This window comes from Canis lupus, chromosome 1 (assembly GCF_048164855.1).
Source record: "Canis lupus baileyi chromosome 1, mCanLup2.hap1, whole genome shotgun sequence".
Classification (NCBI taxonomy): domain Eukaryota; kingdom Metazoa; phylum Chordata; class Mammalia; order Carnivora; family Canidae; genus Canis; species Canis lupus.
In genome coordinates this window covers 93,811,473-93,833,120 of record NC_132838.1, presented here as the reverse complement: position 1 = coordinate 93,833,120, position 21,648 = coordinate 93,811,473, and the positions used below count along the sequence as shown (strand labels likewise).

Sequence of the window (21,648 nt, the reverse complement as noted above, 5' to 3'; positions counted from 1 at the left end):
GCCGAAAAATATTGAGGGCCCATGTTCCCATCCACCAACAATAATTCAGAGCTGGAATTAAATCGGATGTCCCTTCTAACTGGATGTGGTTACCAACACTCTTTCTTTCCTTTTTAAAAAGATTTTATTTATTCATGAGAGACACAGAGAGAGAGGCAGACACAGGCAGAGGGAGAAGCAGGCTCCCTGTGGGGAGCCCAATGCAGGACTTGATCCCAGGACTCTGGGATCATGCCCTGAGCCGAAGGCAGACATTCAACAGCTGAACCACCCAGGCATCCCCCAACCCTCTTTCTTATCTTAACTCTGTTGTACCTCAGTCTTTGCCTGCCTGGTTCCTGTAGACATTAGAGTTCCTGGTTCTCACTCCAGGTCTCCTTACTGTCTCTGCTTATTTCAATTTTGTTAAATAAAAAAGAAGAGTGGATGAGGATAACCTAGATAGACATCATAGATCTACCATTATGTGACTTCAGGCAAGTCATTTGATATATCTAGCTTCCTTGTTTATAAAATGCCTAAAGCAAAAAGTGGACTGTTCAGAAAATTAGCCAAGGAGATGCATGAAGAATGGGTCTTAGTTTTAGGTTTTCACTTTCTTCTGCAGGACCATTACATCTCTTTCTACCTTGGTCACCCTGCATCTAGTCTTTTCACTCTTCCATTCCATAGCTTTAAATGTTTTATGTACCCTCCAAACCCACTAAACACCTACCCTATGCCTGGTATTGGGTTGGAGACTTAGTGGTCAGTGATAATAGACTCTGTCCCTATTCTCATCAGACTTAAAGTTCTAATGGGGGAGATAGACATATCAAATAATCCACACAGATAAATGTAAAATTTTCACTGGTACAACTGCTATGAAGATGACCTTCACATTAAAAGACCATGTGATGAAGCCTTTGATGAAAGTGGAAAGGTCAGACAAGGCTCTCGAGATCTGCAGGATAAGGAGTTGTATGATTGGAGAGAGGTTTGAAGAATATTCTAGGCTGTGGAAATAACATGTGTAAAAGTTCCGTGGGGACAAGAAACAAGGAAAGGACAGGGAAGAAGAAATCCAGTGGGTCAGGTACAGAGGGAATAAAGAAGAGTGGGGGGTATGTGGCTGGAGAGGAAGGTGGATCAAATAGCACTGTGTGCTGTGCTTAGGAGCTTTATCTTTATCTTAAAAGCACTGGTAAAGCCTTGGAAAATTTTAGCAGGGGGTTTTATGGAAAGGTAAATCACTCTGTAGTGTGGAAATCAGATGGGAAGAAATAGCAGGTCAAATCCTATGAAATTTTCACTTCCAGACTTATTTTTGTCCTAGAAGATGGCTGATAGAGTTGGTGCAGGGTAAACCAGTTAGGGGACTGGGGAGAGATGGCCATGGTTTGGACTAGGATGGAGTATTGGAAATGGAGAGGTGGACAGATCTGATAGATATTTACAGAGTAAAGTCAATGAGCCTTAGTGACAGATTGGTGTAGGACATCAAGGATGACTTCCGGACATGTGTGCCCCAATGGGAAGTGATATTATATGTAAATAATTTGGTGAGCAGTCAGATTTGGTGAGCAGGGATGATCCACATGGAATTCAAAGTGCCTTTGCAACAACCAGGAGGAGATGGCCTTTGAGAGCGTTTTTACAGGTATATCTTGCCTTGGCTTTAGCTGGATTCTAGGAGGCATTGAGTAACCCTAGACTATGTTAAATTACCAGCTAGAGGTTCTACATCACAGAAGTTTTATAAGTTAAAGCCCTAAACCTATGTGTGGTGTAGACTCGAAGTTTTGATTTTCTTTTTTCTTTTTTTAAAATTTTATTTATTTATGATAGTCACAGAGAGAGAGAGAGAGAGGCAGAGACATAGGCAGAGGGAGAAGTAGGCTCCATGCACCGGGAGCCCGACATGGGATTCGATCCCGGGTCTCCAGGATCACGCCCTGGGCCAAAGGCAGGCGCCAAACCGCTGCGCCACCCAGGGATCCTGAAGTTTTGACTTTCTTAGGTGACTTTTCATACCCCCCTTAGAACCTCAGGCAGATGATGTGTTTATGAAGGAGTTCAGTTTCATTCTTTTCCTCTCTTAGGGTTAAACCTACAATTTATTTTAATTTATTATTATTTTTTTTGTAGGCTTTAGATATCTATCTCCCTTGCCCTAGAGGGCCTACAACTCTATCTGAAACTCCTCTGACCTCTTCCTGGAATAAGCTCATATTTATTTCTCTGACTTGATTTTGTGCCATTCTTGGCACCGGAGGATTTTTTCTTATCAAACTTGGCTATGTGAAAAATAAATTTGTTACATCATGTCTAGCATTTCTGTGTACAAGGAGCCTATTTGGATCAGCTCAGTGGGCTGGGTGGTCAGAAGTGATATAGTAAATATTCTATACATATTATTAGAATGGTTATATAATGAAGTATGGTGTGCTATTCTGTAATTTGACTTAAGAATGCATCTCTTGTCACAAGACAGGTAAATCCTGCAGGCCGGTTGCCATTTGACCTTGCTATTAGGCTTCAAACTCACAGAATATAAAAATGTGAGCATGACCTGAATCCTGGGCTTGAGTTTCAGTGCCAGGGCAGCTGGTTCATAGGTGCTCCAGAAAGACATTTTGATCTCCAGCCCTCATCACAAAACCTGACACCCAATGGTTGCTAAATGAATATCTGTCCAATTAAACAGGAGTTGAAAAAAAAAGTCATAATTGGAGAAGATGGGAATTCTTGGCCTATCTTTCATGATGGAATAAAATTTCTGGGGTTAGGACAGAGTTGTAATCAGAATGTTTTTTCAAGACCCAGAATGATGTGTCATCTCAAATTAGCATCCATCTCACTGTCTGTCCCCCACCCATCTATTCCTGAAATACAGATGACAATGATGCTGTTTGAAGTTCTTAGATAAAATCTTTATGGATGATTCATTTTCATTCATATAGCATCTATTGATTATTTACTATGTCCAAAGTTTTTCTTGGTAAGGTTCTATGAGGTATAAAGTGATGACTAAGACCCAGGCTCTCCCTTCAACTACTTAACAGCTTAATGATAGGGGATGGGGACAGAAGTGTACAATCCACTAGAATAAAAATACTCCTTATCAAATGCTTTCCATGTGCCAGGCACCATGCTAAGAATTTTAAATTTCATTTAAGCCTGTGAAGTGGAAACTGTTATTATGTCCATTTTGTCAACAAGGAAACAAGCATGGAAAGATTAGGAAGTGTACACAGGCTACACAGCAAGAACGAGCCAGAGCCAGAATTGAAACCTAATCATTCTGATCATAGACCTCAAGAATTCAGATATTTGGGTGTACAGAAGCCCAAATAATCCACTATGGAAGGTGATATAGGCTGTAATAGATATTCAATCTCAGGCTGACTGCACAAAGGTGGGGTTCAAGAAAAGCTTTATGGAGAAGTTATGGCATTCTGACAGATAGTGATCAGCGAAGAGCTAGGGGTAGGAAATGATCTGAACAAGGGCAGAGTTCAGAAGAAGGCACCTCAGCATGTTTGGGAAACTGTACATAGTCCAATCTGGCTGTGTGTGGGTTCCTTGTGTAAGTCAGGAAAGAAGAGTTACTTGGGAGTTAAATTTCAGTTACAGGACCTTGGAGCTGGGAGCAGGGAGGGAGTGTGCCATGTTTTTCTCACTATTGGTCATAAGTAATAGTAAAGCCAGTAGACAATTGAAGCCTCTAGAATGAATTTGGGCTACTCTGTTTCAGAGTGGTAGTGAGGACTCTATCTCAAAGAAGAAACTAGATGACTTAAGATATTTCTAAATCTTCTCTGGAGTTCAACATAAGCCTTCTTAACCTGGGGACTCCAGACTCATGGATGGGTGTGAGGGATCCGAGAGCCTTAGGGAGTTATGGGCGAAGTTGTGCATTGCATGAACATGTGTGCTTCTTTTCTAGGAGGAGGTGGTTCACAAGATTCATCTCTTGGTCTAAGGGTTCATGGTCAAAGAAATATTGCAAACCATGGTTCCAAGGAGAAAAAGCCAGCATCGATCTCAGTGGGACCTTCCTTGGAGCCAGGAACTGGAAGCAATGCCCCAGTGTGTGTCCTAAATCTTTGGGATTCAAAACTGATTTTGAGTTCCTCACTGACAAACAGAGCTTTCCACAGAAATATCAACACTGTGCCTCAGCAGAAGCCCTGCCTCAGGCAGCTTCTGCCCCAGGACTACAGGTTATCTGGGTTAGCAGGCCCAGTCCTTAGCAGAAGGATTAGGGAAGGCAGATCTCACTGTAAAAGTGTCAGTAGGAAGTGGATCACTTTTGAACTTCTGTCCCTGGAGGTTTACAAGGGTAACAGGAAGCTACAATTTCCAGGAAGATGACAGCTGTTTGGAAGCATTTCTGCCATTGCACTTTTAACCCAACCCACCAGAGTCACTCAGCATAAAACAGGCTTGACAGCAAGGCAACTTGTGGGCAAGGCCTGTGAGAAAACCCTTCATTTACTCCTGTTTGTCAAGTCTTGCCTAGCAGGCCCTGCCATCACAGACACCAGCTGAGGTGAGGTAGGAAGGCAGAAATGCCAGTGATGAAAGTGAGGTTTCCAGGCAGATCCTTTGATGCATAGAAATAGTTGTGGTGGAGGCTGGTGTGGTGGTCAGTGGCGTGTTTTGCATAATGATACTCTTTGATAAAGAGAGACGGAGTCCTGTGTGCATTAGTCAGGATTAGGACTGTCTGTGAGTAACAGAAAAATGGAAGACAACAGTGGCTTCAACATGACAGAAGTTTCTCTCTCTCACATAAACCCAATCTGGAGTCCAGCAGCCCAAGACTGGTTGGGTAACCCCGTGCTCGGCAGGGAACCAGCTTTACCCTCACTTGTTTCTCCACCAAACCCAAGGAACTACTTCGTGATCCAGGATGGCTCCCCAATCTCCAGCCTGGAGGAAGAGAAAAAGAGGAAGAAAGGAGCCCCTTTATATTAATGACACTCCCGCAGAGGCCTCATGTCACGGTTCTGTTTGCATGCTGTTTTTCAGAACATACTGATTACAGCTAATGTTGACATGGTTGGAATCTTCTAGTCTTCGGTCATCTAAGTGTCTGGTGAAACACTGGGGATCCTGTTCTATCTACATGTGGACAGCTAGAGGTCTCTCAACACTGTCCTTAGGAAAGATGGAATGTTTTGATGTTGTTTTGATAATTCCAGAGACCTTAGCAAACCTGATCTGCCTTTATTGTTTAGGTGATTTAGTTGTTCCTCCCCTGCCACGGAGAGCAGCTTCATAGAGAGAGTATCCTTAATTTTTGTTAGGAGGACATGAGAAGCAAGATGTCTTCATTTACTCATTTACTCATTCATGTAGTCACTCACTCATTCATGTGTCAGTACTGTCATGTTGGATATGGTTTGCTGTTCATCACATTTATGCTTCCTGTCCAAAGTGTAGAGTTATTTCTGGAAAGTAGTTGTCCTACTAGAGGCAAGGTTTCTCTGCCTCTACCATCGAGGTGGGCTCGTATGACCAGCTTCTGCCAATGGGATGTGAATAGAGGAGATGCGTCCCTTCTGGGAGGAGGTGCTTAAAAAATAGGCAAACTGTCTTTAACACTTATTTTCCTGTCTGCCTCTGGGGGCAGGAGACCCTGAGATCTAGCAGTTGGCAGAGACACAGGTAGAAGTTGCTTGGGCTCCAGAATCACACCAGGAAAGACTGCCCACCAAATATCCATACTGGACTATTGCATTGATGAAGGATCAACTATCAGCTAAGGCTTGGTACGAGGGTATGCAGCAGGTCACCTGCTTTCCTGTGACGGTGGTTAGCTCAGCTCCCACATCAGAACTAGATTCAAATGCCATGTGCAACACTTACTAGCTGTGAGATTGAGAGTTCAGGTAATTTCTCTTAATCTCTAATAACCTCTCTTTTCTCATTTATAAAATGTGACTTACATACTACATACAATGTGTGTGTGTGTGTGTGTGTGTGTGTGTGTGTGTGTGTGTGTGATGCTGGCACCAAGTAAATGCTTCAAATATTAATTCTTATTCTTATAATCACATACTATTGGGCTACTCCTTTTCTGTTTATTAGGGTAGCTTTTGCTCATTTGGAATAATCAAAAAGTTTCAGCTTATTTACTTAGTTCTTCTCTTGTGCCCTCAACTTGTGGGTCTCTTTCTCTCTGCTAAATGGTCATCAATGATTCTGTAGAGCAGATGTCTCCTTCCCCACCACTTTGTGGTAGGCAGAAGGCCCCTGAAGATGTCCCTGTCCTAATCTCTGGAGACTGTCAATATGCTACTTTACATGGCAGAAGGAATTTTGCAGCTGTGATTAGATTAAGGCCCTCTAGTTGGGGAGATAATCCTAGATTACCTAAGTGGGCCCAATGTAATCAGGAGTGTCTTTAAAGATGGGAGAGGGGGCAGCCCTGGTGGCACAGCGGTTTAGTGCCACCTGCAGCCCGGGGTGTGATCCTGGAGACCTGGGATGGAGTTCCACATCAGGTTCCCTGCATGGAGCCTGCTTCTCTCTCTTGCCTGTGTCTCTGCCTCTCTCTCTCTCTCTCTCTCTCTCTCTCTCTCTCTCTCTCTCTCTCTCCGTGTGTGTCTCTATGAGTAAATAAATAAAATCTTAAAAAAAAAATAAATAAAGATGGGAGAGGGAGACAGAGAACCAGAAACGGAGATAGGATGATAGATGGGTGTTGGAGTGGCTTGATTGCTGACTTGGAAGGTGAAGAGCGCAAGCCAAAGGGTGTAAGCTGCCTCTAAAGCTAGAAAAGGCAAGGAATGGGCCCTGCCCTAGAGCCTTTGGAGGGAGCACAGCCCTGCCAAAGCCCTGGTTCTAGCCTAGTGAGACACACATCAGACTTTTCTCCTACAGAACTATAAATAATAAATTTATATTGTTTGTCATTAAGTTTGTGGTAATTTGCTACAGCAGTGATTAAGTCAAATCATGGGAAGCTTGACTGGCTCAGCTCTACCTTTGGCTCAGGTTGTGATCGTGGGGTCCCAGGATAAAGTCCCACATTGGGCTGCCAGCATGGAACCTGCTTCTCCCTCTGCCTCTGTCTCTGCCTCTGTCTCCCTCTATGTGTCTCATGAATAAATAAATAAAATCTTAAAAAAAAAATCCAAATCATGTCCTTCCCCTAACATGCTGTTGCAATGTGCATGCAAAACTCTTTACTGAGGTGGGAGGAGAGATCTCAGAAATGAAGCACAGTGCCGGGATAAGAAGGGTGGAGTCACTGGCTACCACGAGCTCTCCCTGCCCCACACTCGGAAAGCTACTTCAAGGTCTGGGGCCTTGTGTGTGACCCCACCCTCCATGGATCCTCTTTAACTCCTGGCCAGACTTTCTATCTTTGTTTTGTGTCACGGATACTTCATGGTCCGCCCCTGCCCCCTCCCTGCACCACAAGCTATGAGCCTCCCAAATCCTATAGTGGGTGACCTTTAAGTAAGAGCCTGTCTCCTATTTCCCTGTTGGCAAGGCTCTGGCTTTGAACTTGAGCAATCATGGATTTCACACTTGTGATGTGAGCCCTGAGATGTTCCTGCCCCTCCCACCCCTTCCAGATAGCAACATATAAGAGCCACACTGGCACCGTTTGTTTTTTTTTAGGTGAAATTCACACATAAAATTAACCATTTTTTTTTAAGATTTTATTTATTTATTTGATAGAGTGAGCACAAGCAGGATTAGTGAAGAGGGAGAAGCTGGCTCTTTGCTGAACAGGGAGCCCGATGTGGGGGCTCTATCCCAGGACCCCTGACATCATGACCTGAGCCAAAGGCAGACGCTTAACTGACTGAGCCACCCAGGTGCCCCAAATTAACCATTTTAAAGTATATCATTTAGTGGCATTTAGTACATTTGTAATGTGTGCAACCATCACCTCTACCTACTTCTAAAACATTTTCTTCATCACCAAGATGACAAGGGATAACATGCTTGATAATAGCAAGGTGGTGGTGGAATCAGCACCTCCCACACACTTTTTCCACCTGGAGAAGATCCTAAATATGAATAATTTAGTGACACTGGGAGAATGTATTAATTCTTCAATTCCTTGGCTGAATAATATTTTATGATATGGCTAATCACATTTTGTTTATCCATTCATCTGTCCATGGATACTTGGGTCGCTTCCCCCTTTTGGCTATTGTAAATAATGCTGCTATGAACATTTGCATGTGAGTTTTGTTTAAAGACTTCTTTTCAGTTCTGCATGGACCTGTATTTTCATATCTCTTGGGTATCTTCCTAGCAGTGGAGTTACTGGGTCATCTTGATGTTTGATACCTGCTTATTTTGTTATCAAAGATAAATATCTCCAGTGTCATCTTTGTGGCAGAAACTATCAGGTACATGAAATTAGTGGTGACCTGAAATTAAGGGATATAGGCTGTGTCAGAAGCCAAGATACCTCCTGTCACCCTCTGAAATAGTAAATGGGTTAACCTGTGTGTTCATGTTCTAACTCCCTCAATGACTATGTGAGTTCTACAAGGGCAAGGATTTGCTATATTTTGTTCACTTCTGTTATCTCTAATGCCTATGACAGGGCCTGGATCAGTATATATTGAATGAACACATGAACATTTGAAGGAATAACCATCAGTGCTCTGTGATTTCATGTCCTATCTCTCCTGGAAGTCCTAACCCTTGCACTGCGTTCACATCCATGAACTATTTAAAGGGCATCTTTGTGTCCATTTTTTCTTTCAAGATTCAAGAATACCTTAGATTACAGAGTAGGTATTCTTTCCTCACTTAGATTAAGAAAATGATGATCAGAAGTATCAATTTGTGCTAACTGACTTAGCTAGGAGGTTGTGACAGAGGAAGGTAAGGGTGATGTATTATTTTCCCCGGACTATAACAAATCACCATGAATTAGGGGAGTTAACAGAGCAGAAATTTACACTCTTTTTTTTTTTTTTTTTAGGATTTTATTTATTTAAGAGAGAATGAGTTGCGGGGAGAAGCAGAGGGAGAGGGAGAAGCGGACTCCCTGCACAGCAGGGAGTCTCAATCCCAGGACCCAGGATCATATTCTGAGCTGAAGGCAGAGGCCTAACTGACTGAGCCACCCAGGAGCTCCAGAATCTTATACTCTAATCATCCTGGAGGCCAGAAGTCTGAATTGAGGTGTCAACAGAACCAAGGCTCTAGGGAGAATTCCTGCCTGCCTCTTCTATCTCCTGGTGGCCGTAGGCTTCCTTGGCCATTGCAGCATGGCTCTGATCACTGCCTATTTTTCATGTGGCCTTCTCCGTGTGTCTCTGCCTGTCCTTTTCTATCTCTTACAAGGACAGTCTTCAGTGGATTTAGTGGCTGAACTAATCTCGGATGATCTCATCTCAAGATCCTAAACTTAATTCATCTACAATGACCCTTTTTCCAAATAAGGTCACATTCTGAGGTTTGGGTAGACACATCTTTTGTAGGCCACAGGTTAGGCCATTACATATGGGCATCCCCGTTTCCTAATTGAGCTCTTTCTCCCTGGGTCTCTGATCTGTATTCCAGCCTAATTTCTAATGTGTCCATGTAACACTGGTACATGTTATGGAAAAGAGAGTTGCAGGTAAAATGAATTTGGAAAACTCTGAGTTGAACAAAGGTAGGCAGGAATTTTTTACCGCAGGACTTCTCAGACTTTTTAATATGCTAATATACATTGTAAATCTTCAGGAGAGGAAAAATATGGAGCACTGCCCAAATTCCTTTGATCTGGAAATGCTTTAAAAAGAATTAATGAAGAACAATTAATGAATTAATGAAGAACAACCAGCTTTCACAGGTTGAGGCTACCTAGAATATAGGTGGAAAGTATTGCTTCTTTCTTTGTTTTCCTCAGGGTCAGCAGGGACTCCATTCTTAAGACATGTTCCATCAGAAATGGTACAAATCACCCCAAAGAGGCTGAGGTCAAATGGCATGGAAAAGATAAAAATATATAATGTTTGGCATATTCTTTTCATTGATAAATCTCTAATTAAAAAAAGAAAAACTCAGCAAATGTCTAAATATCCCATACAATTGCTATGGTGATGGTGCCTCCCCTAATAGACCATGTTGGAAATTTGAAGATACTTGCTAGGATCATGTGCCCATTAGAAATTGACTGCCTAGTGTATGTGGACCTATTCAGTTAGAGGGCAGAGATTTATAGAGTTTTAGAGCTGCAAGAGGTCTTAGAAATATCTTTTCTAACCCAGGAATTTTACAGATATGGAAACAGAGGCCCAGAAAGACAAAATAGTACGTGGTCACACCTGCTCAGGTTCACATAGAGAACCAGTGGTAGAGCCTTCACTAACGGAGTTCAAGTTCAGGGCTTTGCTACCCCAGGCTTCTTTCTAAATAGAAGGAAAAACTCTTCTATGGATGATTGACTAGAAATCCGGGGATATTGTGCATTTTCTTATTACTGAACATTCTCCCAAAACCTTTTTGCCTCAACTATTTATTGATTTTGTCAAATATGTCAAACATTTGCTAATCCACTTATCTGTCTTCATTTAAGTGGAGTGCAAGAGACAGAATTTAATTTTTCTTTAATTATGCACCATTTTGCAGTGGGAGAGGTCTGTTGTCTGATCATTAGCCCTGTCTCACATCTGACCATGGACCAAGTGTAGATGGATATAGACTGCACAGGAAAGTGATAAGTAACATTTTATAAGAGATGTTAAACCTTCAGTGATTTCCTTCTGACATGTTAAGTGTGTGTGGTAGGATGCTGTGAACAAGAATAAGGCAACTGAAAGTTTAGAAGTGTCAGCAAAGATCGTCTGATAGAAGCAATTAGTCCACTTGTCCATAAAAGTGGTTCTATGTGCCTTTATGGCATTAATGCAATAATTCAGCCAAACTCGCATTATAGGGCACTGAGCTGAATGTTTGGTAATTTGTGATATGCTGTAGAAATTATTGTTTTTTTTTTTTAAGTAAATTCATCATATGATCTTGTTTAATAGCCACCGGGTAGGATTTTTGTTGATTTTAAGAAGCTAGTAAGTGATGTCTTAGATCAGAGCTTTGGTGTCATTTTTTCTTAGGAAAGAGTGATTCTCCTCAAGATCAAAGGCATGGGGTGGATGAGTACTTTCCCTGGGTCTACCTGGGAAAAGGTGGTTTGACTAGAACTCTTGCACTCATGAGGGAACTTTGGAAGACAAGAATGAGATGCAGCTTCAAGGCAAATCGCTTCCATTCCCTCATCCCTCCGGTGGAGAGGTCATTTCACTGCTGTCGGTCTCTGAAATCAGGGGTCTGTGGTCCGTGATATCAGCTGTTAAATATTTATGGATCCTCTCTAGGAATGAGGAGGGACCTCTGATAATAGCAGCTTATTGTCTGAAAGGCAAATAGTGATGAGCTGGTCTAGGAAAGGCTCAGGATTGCCCTGAAATTGCCTATTTCAGGATGCAGCACACATGGAGGGTCTGTACATGGCAGATACTAGGGCCCTTGATTCATATCCTGGCGGCTGCCTCTGGCCACTTGTGGCCACCTGATCCTTAGACAGCCTCCAATTTCCTCTCCTGATGCCCATGATTAGTTTCACAAGTCTCAAAGTTCGGGCATAGAGGGGAAACAATTACATTAAGAGGACTGGATCTTTGGATTCAAGGGAACTGAAAGTTTGTCTGTGTCTGTCTCCGGGCCTTTGTCTTATCTATCAGTCAGACTCTTCCTCCAAGTCTCAGTATGAATGGCACCTCCTCAGAAAGAGCCCCCCTGACCCCCTAGGTGTCCCACAATACCTCCTAGCAGTCATTCATTCTTTGACTCTTTACCCTGGGTTATCTTCTTCAGGCTCTGATCTCTAACTGAAGTCATCTTGGTTACGTATTTCCTTATGTGTGGTTGGCTCTGACTTCTCCCACTAGATTGGTAGGCATAGCCACTCTATCCCCAGTGCCCACCAAGGCCTGGCACAGGAGAGATGGGAGCAGAATCTTGGTAGATCCCATTAGACTAGATACTGGGGGATTATGTCTTCTTTTTGGAATCTCACATACCTAGACTTTTTTCTTTTTTTTAGCACTCTTAACACTTTGTAACTACATATTGGTGGGATTATTTCCTTAAGGCCTGTCTCTCTCTTGGTAGGGCAAGGATTCGTGACCATTTTGTACCTTTGTGTCAAGGTTGCTTTGGTGTCTGGTGAAGCCTTTGGATCCCTTCTCAAATAATATGTTTGATTGCATAAAGTAAACTACATAGAATTGCAAAGGAAATTGACTATACTGAAGTAAAATCATCAAAATGTTAAAATGTAAATTTGTAATATAGTTACATGTGCATCTTCATTAACACATGTAATAACAAAACTGACCAAACTTTTCTAAGTAGTGACAAGCATAATTGGTTTTTTGAGCTGTCTCTGAAAACTGTAATGTGAGATAAAAATGTCTGTCATTTTGTTGATGATAGAGGCATGGGTACTTTTAGTACTGCTCTGGTTTGTTGCCTACATGCATGATGAATCAAACAGTAAATTTCAGTTAGAGATTATGAAAATCAAAATGTAATTTTTTTCCCATCTGAGTTCACTGTCTCCCTGAAGTCTATCTATAGATTCTAGGACAGTCCATGGACCCCAGGTTAGGAATTCCTGAGCCACAATCTATCACTTAAATTTAGTTCACCATTTTTACCCTAACACTTAAGACATAGTAAGTACTTCTTACTATTTGTGGAAGGAATGAAGGAAGAATGAAGGAAGGGAGGAAGGATGAAGGAAGAAAAAACATTCTTCTTAGGGTTTAACACTGTTCTCAGAACAAGGCTGCTGAATGAATGAATGAATTCTGCATGCAAGATAGTGAGCTCGTCATTAATAAGTGAGAGTACCCTTTTCCTCCACCAGTTCTAGTGATGATTGCATCTTAGGTGAGGACCTTGTATACGACTGAAACCCATTGAGTGCCTTATCCATAGCCAACACAAAACATGTGCTTGAGTGATGCCTCTGGCTGAAGGAGACAACCCCCACACTGTAATTTATCAGGTATAATGGGTCAGTGCTTTGCCACTTCTATCAGACCAATCAGCTGACCCCTTGGGCTATCTTAGACTCTCAAGAACGCAGCTTTTGTGGGGCTCTGCCTTTTACCATGACAGCACCTCTCAGTTTCAACCAGCCCCATCATTGCACCTGCCCTTGGTGAGTTGTTTTGGACTGACCCCCTTTTCCTGCTCCACGGGAAGAGAAGGCCCCTGGGACAGCAGGCTCCCTAGGAATTTGGCTCTATCATCTGACAGATTATTTCAGGCTTTCATGAATATCAACTGGAAGGATCAGCGCTATGTGAATTTTTTTGCTCTCATGGTGCCTTACAAGTCAGCAGTTACTGACAGGACTTACATGAGAACTCAGGGCTAGCAGAGGAAAAGTTGAATTCATTATTCAGTGCCTTAGAAAAATTCCTAATATATCAGCAGTACAGATGCCAACATGCCTCTCTTGGTAGCAGACACTTCTTAAAAATGTTGGAATGCTTTCTAAGACAGTTAAGGATAAATGAATATTCATGAAGGTGCTATAAAAATGAAAGATATATTTCTTAATAGGGGAAAGACAAGTAGCTTGGGGAAATAAACAGCAACTTTGTGGCTGTAAAAACTAGATTTTCTTCCTGGGCCTGCATTATTGTAATTGCTCGGTGGAATCCATCTTTTCTTTTCTTTTCTTTCTTTTCTTTTCTTTTCTTTTCTTTTTTTTTCTTTTCTTTTCTTTTCTTTTTTCTTTTCTTTTCTTCTTTCTTCTTCTTTCTTTCTTTCTTTCTTTCTTTCTTTCTTTCTTTCTTTCTTTCTTTCTTTCTTAATTTCTTTCTTCCTTTCCTTTCCTTTCCTTTCCTTTCCTTTCCTTTCCTTTCCTTTCCTTTCCTTTCCTTTCCTTTCCTTTCCTTTCCTTTCTTTCTTTTCCATCTTTCTGTGTTATCATGGAGATCAAACAGTAAACATTCTCCACTGGTCCCCACCCACCTTACCCCCATGTTGATTGACTTGTTTCACTTGATATGAAGTGGTGACTAATTGCACCTTTCTGATCACAACACCTTACAAGTAATAGTTTGGGGCTAGAGGTGCTTGTCCAAGTATATAATCATCTAATTATCTTTCCTCTGTTGAGGTTTGTAGGGTCTGTGCTTTATCAGATAAGATAGTCATGGTAATGAAACATGAATGAAGCAATGGAAGAAAATGATGTCTCCTCTTCTTGAATTCCATAACATTCCTGGCCTACTCTGCAGATGTATTCAGTGGACCTGTGGATGCAGAATTCTCACATTGCTTCTTACCCTCCACGTGAGGTCCATGGCTTCGTATTCCATGACTTCCATGACTTCCCTAAATCTGTGATTTTCTATCTTGGTTGCCCATTAGAATCCTCAGGACCGTTTTTATTTATTTTTTTTAACCACACACACGCCTGGGCCTCCCTCCAGGAGTTTATAAAAGCTCCCCAGGTGATTGCATTGAGCAATCAGGGTTTGGGACCACTGATCTAAATTCCCACCAACTACTCTGGATGACTTCTGTTCAGATCCCCATAAATGTTCTCAGCCTCCTCTCCTTGTTCAAAAGAGATTAGCAGCTGTTCAAACCAGATTAGTACCAAACAGAGTCCTTCTGATGTAATCAGAAAGATTAAACTTTTGGGAGAGTGAGCATAAGTCTCTCATATTTGAGGCCAGAAAGCAATACTCATGAACTAATTCTTTCCAAGAAATTAAAAAATCTGGCTCAGCGGTTTAGCGCCGCCTTCAGCCCGCCTTCTTGGAAACCTGGGATCAAGTCCCACATCAGGCTCCCTGCATGGAGCCTGTTTCTCCCTCTGCCTGTGTCTCTGCCTCTCTCTCTCTCTCTCTCTCTCTCTGTGTCTCTCATAAATAAATAAATAAAATTTTAAAAAATCTTAGCCCTCAGCAATTGTGAGGATATTTTGCAACTTCCTGGGAAATTAATGACAGATTGCAAGGCCTAGGTCCTATTCCCTCCAAATTTCAGCAATTTGACCAATTTGTTCTCCACCTTCCTCCCTAACTTTGTCTTGAGTTGACTGTACTCCACACCCTGATTTCCACCACATGGGACTGCGACCTTTTCCCTGAAGAAGTCCTGAATGTTTCCACCTCTTGCCCTGGCTCACATTTCTATGTGCAGAGTCTTCCTCCTCTCTATCATTTGAAATCCTACTCATCCTTAAAGATCCAACTCAAGTTAATCCTGCTCATCCTTAAAGATCCAACTCAAATACTACCATGAAGGTCTTTCTCCTCCTAATGCCTGAATCAGTACCTTTTGCCATTTTGTTTTTATGTCACTTTGTATTTCTATTTTAGTCTTTTCCAAATTCTTATATAGTCCTTTTCAATAATTAGTTCAGAAGATATTGCAGATAGAGCAAACCCTATAACTTCCTCATTTTAACTCTCTCATTCGGGCAGTATTGTGACTTTCATAAGGTTACAGTCTACATGTCTATTTCTCCTACCTGAGTGCATACAATGAACTCAGTAGTTAAGGCCCAGTTCCCTTCTTGTAATAGCTATTTATGGGATAAAAAAAAATTCCCCGGGTGTGCTATAGCACAGTGTAAGGTTCAGTGTGGCTTATTCAAAGGACATGTGGATGTATCCAGTCCATTTGTTCAGGATGGCTCATGAGTGACTGTTCAGTCTTGGTAAAAAGATTGAGATACATAAGCCAGTGGTTTTCAGGTAGTCCATTCGTAAGGAGGCTTTGATTATCACAAAGACTAGAGGTGTTACTGGCATTTAGTGGGCATGAGGCAGGAATGCCAGATGCTTTGCCATGTATAGGAAATCCCCTACAAAAAGAGTTGTCCCTTTCAAAATACCAATTGTTCCCCACCTCCCACACCCATCCTGGCAAATTCTAACAAATCTAAATCATAAAATACTTAAACAGAAAACCAAAAAACTTTTTTTTTTTTGAAGAAAAGAGAGAAGCTCCCAAAACTCACTCTGAAATCATGTGCAAAATGTCCTGGGTGTGTTATCAGATAGGCAGAGATAACAAAATTGGATGATACCTGGCTGGTGAAACAGGAATTTTTACATTATGTAGGTGAGAATGTTACATGATGCAACCTTCTTAAAAAAATATTTTTTATTTATTTATTTTAGAGAGAATGAGAATGTGAGCCAGGGGAGGAACAAAGGGACAGAGACAATCAGACTCTGTGCTGAGCGAAGAGCCTGATCTCAAGACCCTGAGATTATGACCTGAGCCAAAATCAAGAGTCAGATACTTAACCAACTGAGCCCCCAGGCACCCCAGACACAACCTTTTTGAGGAAAACAATACTTACAGTATTTACAATGCATATTCCTTTTGACCTAGTAGTTTCACTGCCAGAAATTTATCCTGTGGTGTATATTTTTAAAGACTTTATTATTTTGAGAAAAAGAGAGAGTACAAGTTAGAGCAAGCATGGGTTGGGGGGGGGGAGACACACAGGGAGAGGGAGAAGCAGACTCCCCACTGAGCAGGGAGCCCGATGTAGGGCTCCATCCCAGGACTGAGCTGAAGGCAGACACTTAACTGACTGAGCCACCCAAGCATCCCTATCCTGTGATGTATCCACACAAAACTTCAAAGTTGCATGACCAGGAATGTTCATTACAAGATTGGTTGCCATCACAGAAAAGTGAGAACAATTTATATGTCCATCAATTGGAGCATGGTTACATAAACACTGATACATCCATATGATGGTATGTGACCAAGTGGAATGAGTGCCACAATATATTGAATAGAAAAGAGTGAAGCATGTTATGCGTGATGATCCATTTTTCTTTAGAGTGTATGACATACATTTATATGTCCATAAACACACAGGCAATCCTCCCTTTGCATGGTTCTCATATAAACAGATTTCAATTGCCATGGGTTGGCTAAATAACACATCTCAACAATGTAGTTCTAATTTTCAGTTACCAGGTATATTACCTGTGAGTCATTGAATAAAGCACAAACTTTGCTGCTACATCTTCAGCCCACAAATCACTACGTAAGTAACAGAGGCATCACCATACTCCATAAATATTCACTAAGACTTCCTTCCATGCCTATTGAGAGTCACTGCATTGTTATTCTCAAGATTGTGAATCTGAGAAACCACCAAGGAGCCGATACCAATGCAAGCACACGAAGATTTATTTGCAAACTCGAGCTTGGGTCCAAGTATACCCGACACAGCGGAGCAGGGACTTGGACCCCAAAGTGGGTTACAGCTGGGTTTTTTATAGGCTGGTCTAGGGGATTTTCAGAAGGGGTGGAGGAATTTCTCAAGTTCTGTTTACATTCTGATATGGGGCTTTCAAGGGCATTGAGCTCTGTTCTCATTCTAATATGGGACTTTCTACCACCGTCGAGGGCTCTGTTGTCTTTCTGATATGGGATTCCCTGCCGAGGACATTCTGCAGTTTTTCCTATAAAGTTCAGCTCTTATTCACAGGGGCCTAAGATGGTTGTACTTGTGCTAATGCTAAACTTGAGGTGGAATGGCCTTGATTTTTCTTGGCCTCCACATGCATATTTGTTATTCAGTTCACAAACCCATGGTGAAGCAAGTTTAGAGACTCAGGTGACATTTTACAAAAGCGAATGATCAAAAGAGGGAACCTACAACAGGGGATCCCTGGGTGGCTCAGCTGTTCAGCCCCTGCCTTTGGCCCAAGGCGTGATCCTGGAGTCCCCGGATCGAGTCCCATGTCAGGCTCCTGGCATGGAGCCTGTTTCTCCCTCTGCCTGTGTCTCTGTCTCTGTCTCTGTCTCTCTCTCTCTCTCTATGTCTATCATGAATAAATGAATAAAATCTTAAAAAAAAAAGACTAATGATAATAATGGAAGATAAAGTCGAATCTCATGAAACGGAAGCATAGAAGAAAAAGCTGACCACAGAGATGTTGACACTGCCACCACTTGAGTGACTTGGGGTAGGCAGCAGGGGGACTTTGGGAAGGCCCCTACTCACCAGGATACACAACGGACGAGGTTGTGGGAAGAAACATGAAGGTATCCTTGGGCAGTGAGACCAGCAAAGAATTTCACACGAGAGCAATTCTCAGAATTATTTCATGATGTTGAAATCACAAAGGACAAGCGTTGGAAGTGGACCCAAATTTGGAAAGGTATATGACAGTTTGACAAGGTATGGAGAAGACACTCTCTCAACATCATCAAGTTATATGACAAATAGAAGACAAACATTCTTGCCAAAGATTTTACAAAGAAATATGATACTTTAATTCTCAGTGCTTTCAATGTCTCTAAATAAAGAGCAGTTTTACTACGTTTTTTCTTCTACATTTATGATCAACAGAGAATGTCTAATGTTCTGACAAAAACCTTCAAAGATAATGAAACAGCTGGAATTTTTCTCATTATTGCTAACATCACCCTGTATGGTTTCCATGTGCGCAGTTATTTTTATGGTTCAAGACTACTGTGCAAAGCAAAGAGCACCTGTACATATATATTTTTAAATGGAAGTATATACAAAGAATTATTATAGTTATTACTTCTCAGGAGTGAGGCTGAGGGAGGGTGGTAGCAAAGGGAAATTTTTTTTAAAGGATTTTCTTTATTTATTCATGAGAGACACAGAGAGAGAGGCAGAGACATAGGCAGAGGGAGAGGCAGGCTCCCCGCGGGGACCCCAATGTGGGACTCAATCCCAGGACCCCGGATCATGCCCTGAGCTGAAAGCAGATGCTCAACCACTCAGCTACCCAGGAATCCCACAAAGGGAAATTTTATGTTCATTTTCTCCCCTTCTGAACTGTTTTTCCTTTAGAATGTATTACTTTTTGATATAAAACCTAATTAGTAAAAATAAAGATAAAGATAATTTGATAAAATATTAAAGATGTTTTGTGTATATGATTTCTGCTTCTGTTTTTTTTTTTTTTTTCCCTTGCTGAAGATCGTCTGAAGTTTCATGTGGAATTTCAAAAGAATTCATAACAACAAAAAAGGTTTAAATCCATTGGTATAGGCACCCTGGTCCCAAGCAGAAAGATTGCCAAATATGCAGTTTCTTCAGACATGGATATGATGTGAGTTATTGATTTCATTTTTCTGTGGAGAGAATTGGCCTGGAAATGAGTCCAGCTGATGGTGATGTGTAAGCACAATTTTCAGACAGATGCCCAAAACAAAATGCTTCCACCGAGTCTGGTGACTAAACACGCATCTGTTTAGAAGGCAGCAAAGTGTGACCTTGTGCACAACCTTCAAAGTTTACTGGCTAGCAAACAAAATGTGAAATACATGGGAAGGAGCCTTTGGAGAAATAATGTTGAGGTGATTTAGCCTGCCAGGACCTGTACTCAGAGAATAAAGAGTCCCACCATGACTGGGTTGAGGACTTGACCCCTGATGCAGGATGCAAACCTAAGATTTGGTTTGAATGAGTCTATGGGGGAAGGATCCTGACAGAGTCCTAAATCTACTTAAACAATAGATTTCCATCTTCTGTCACATTCCCTGAGGCCTCCTGGATAGATGGGGAGTTCCCCTAGAGGATGTAAGCTTATGTTAATCAGAAAAAGGCTCTTGGGTGAATCTTGGCATTTGCAAGAGGTGGATGGAACTAGAGGGTATTATGCTAAGTGAGATAAGTCCATCAGAGAAAGACAAATACTATATGATTTTACTTATATGTGGAATTTAAGAAACAAAACAGGTAAACATGGGGAAGAAAGGGAAAAATAAAATAAGAGGAAAACAGGGAGGCAAACCATAAGAGACTCTTAATTCTAGGAAGTAAACTGAGGATTCCCTGGAGGGGAGGGGAGGGGGTTGGAGGATGGGGTAACTGGGTGATGGGTATTAAGGAGGGCATGTGATATAATGAACACTGGGTTTTGTACGCAGTTCATGAATCACTAAATTCTACCTCTGAAACTAATAATATAGTATATGTTAATTTAACTGAATTTAAATAAAACGATTAAAAGAAATAGAAAAGGCTCTTGGACGTCTAGGGAGCGGGCAGGAATGACCAGGTAATCCTGCAGCACACAGGATACAAGCCATCAATCAGCATTTCACATGCATTATCTTATTTAACCATTAAAACCATCCTATGATTGTTTTACCACCCCTATATCCCTCATGAGAACATTAAGGTTCAACTGGGTTCAAGGGAATTAAATAAATAATTTTCCCATTACCACATCAGGGTAGGTAGGAGACTAGGAGTAGAATTCTATTTTCTGAAGCTGTGTGTATACCCACTAAGCTATGTGTTCTGAATTACTTGGAAACACCTATGAGTTGTTTTGTTGCATCTTCGTTTTATCAGAAATCTTGCTAATGCTTAGATTATCTAATCTAAAACCTGCCCAGCCCTGTTCTAGTGTTCTGAACCCTACTGACCTGGTGCTCATTATTGTGGGCATTCAAGCCTTTTGATCCTGGTTTTTACCCTGTTGTATTTTTCACATATGGCTTTGGTGGCCAGGGATCATCTTGCTTTTGCCGACTACGTTCCAACCAGTTCAGAAGAAATGTACATGAGCATTAGCCATTAGTGATTCCCCTTAAAGGATGGTATGGTTCTGGCTTTTACCGACTTGGCAAAGGCTTCTATGACTACAAGTAAGAAACGTCTGACCACAGGTCTATAAATTAAAGTGATGGCAAGTCGGGCAAAGTGGAATTCTATAACCTGGCAATACTGAGCCCAATTTGGAAAGCCAGAACCTTCATTTAGCAAAATCCAAGTTTTCAGTTGGATTAAACCTTATGGAGTCTCAATCATTGGAAAAATGAAATAATATTCTTTTGGGGTATTTAAGTAGAGGTTAAAGTGGCAGTGGAAAACATCCTAACATGTTAGAAGACTCAGGGAACATGGAGTCTCTCCTCCCTCACTTAAGGTCATGCTAGATCTGGGTGGCAATGTCCAGTATGCTATTGGTATCCTTTCCTAAAAAAGAGAGTCCTATCTTGGCCCTTTACAGAACTTTGCTTGTCAGAGGATTGAAGAGTTTGACAATATCGAGTATTCACAAACAGGGCATGTTGAAAGGGTGATTCTTTAGGGGCAGATATTGGGACTTACATAGCCTTTGAGGTAATACATACCTGGAAAATAGCCAGAGCATAAAATATGCAGGCTCAAAATGCAAGTCCAAGTCTGGTGGAAACTCCTTCACTGATAGGAATAGGGATTAAGAATGAGACCATGAGGGGCGCCTGGATAGCTCAGTGGTTGAGCATCTGTCTTTGGCTCACAGAGTGATCCTGGGGTCCTGGGATCGAGTTCCACATCAGGCTCCTCCGCCTGCAGGGAGCCTTCTTCTCCTTCTGCCTATGTCTCTGCCTCTCTCTCTCTGTCTCTCCTGAGTAAATAAATAAAATCTTAAAGAGAGAGAATTAGACCGTGATATTGGAAGAGATCAAGAAGGAGTCCAACAGACAGAATTATATTTCCCATAGTCATGCAGTCATACCAATAGTGTGGTCCAAGGAGCCAAGAACTATGCTAGGGTATAGCCATACTAGATCTCGTTTGGTCCTCACAACAACCCTGATGTGGGGTTGGGGTGTTAAATGTGTTCCAAAGGCCTCTGAGTGAGTGGGCATCAAATC

At 41.7% G+C, this 21,648-nt stretch overlaps 1 long non-coding RNA gene across 1 annotated transcript in view; it reads left to right on the top strand.

The window, feature by feature from the left end:
* The window catches only part of LOC140640849 (uncharacterized), a 49,920-nt gene extending 36,278 nt beyond the window's left edge, over window positions 1-13,642 (top strand). The window contains exon 3 of the long non-coding RNA XR_012037461.1: window positions 3,929-13,642. This is a non-coding gene — a long non-coding RNA (uncharacterized lncRNA). The remainder of the gene's footprint in view (window positions 1-3,928) is intronic.
* The last annotated feature ends 8,006 nt before the right edge of the window (window positions 13,643-21,648 follow it).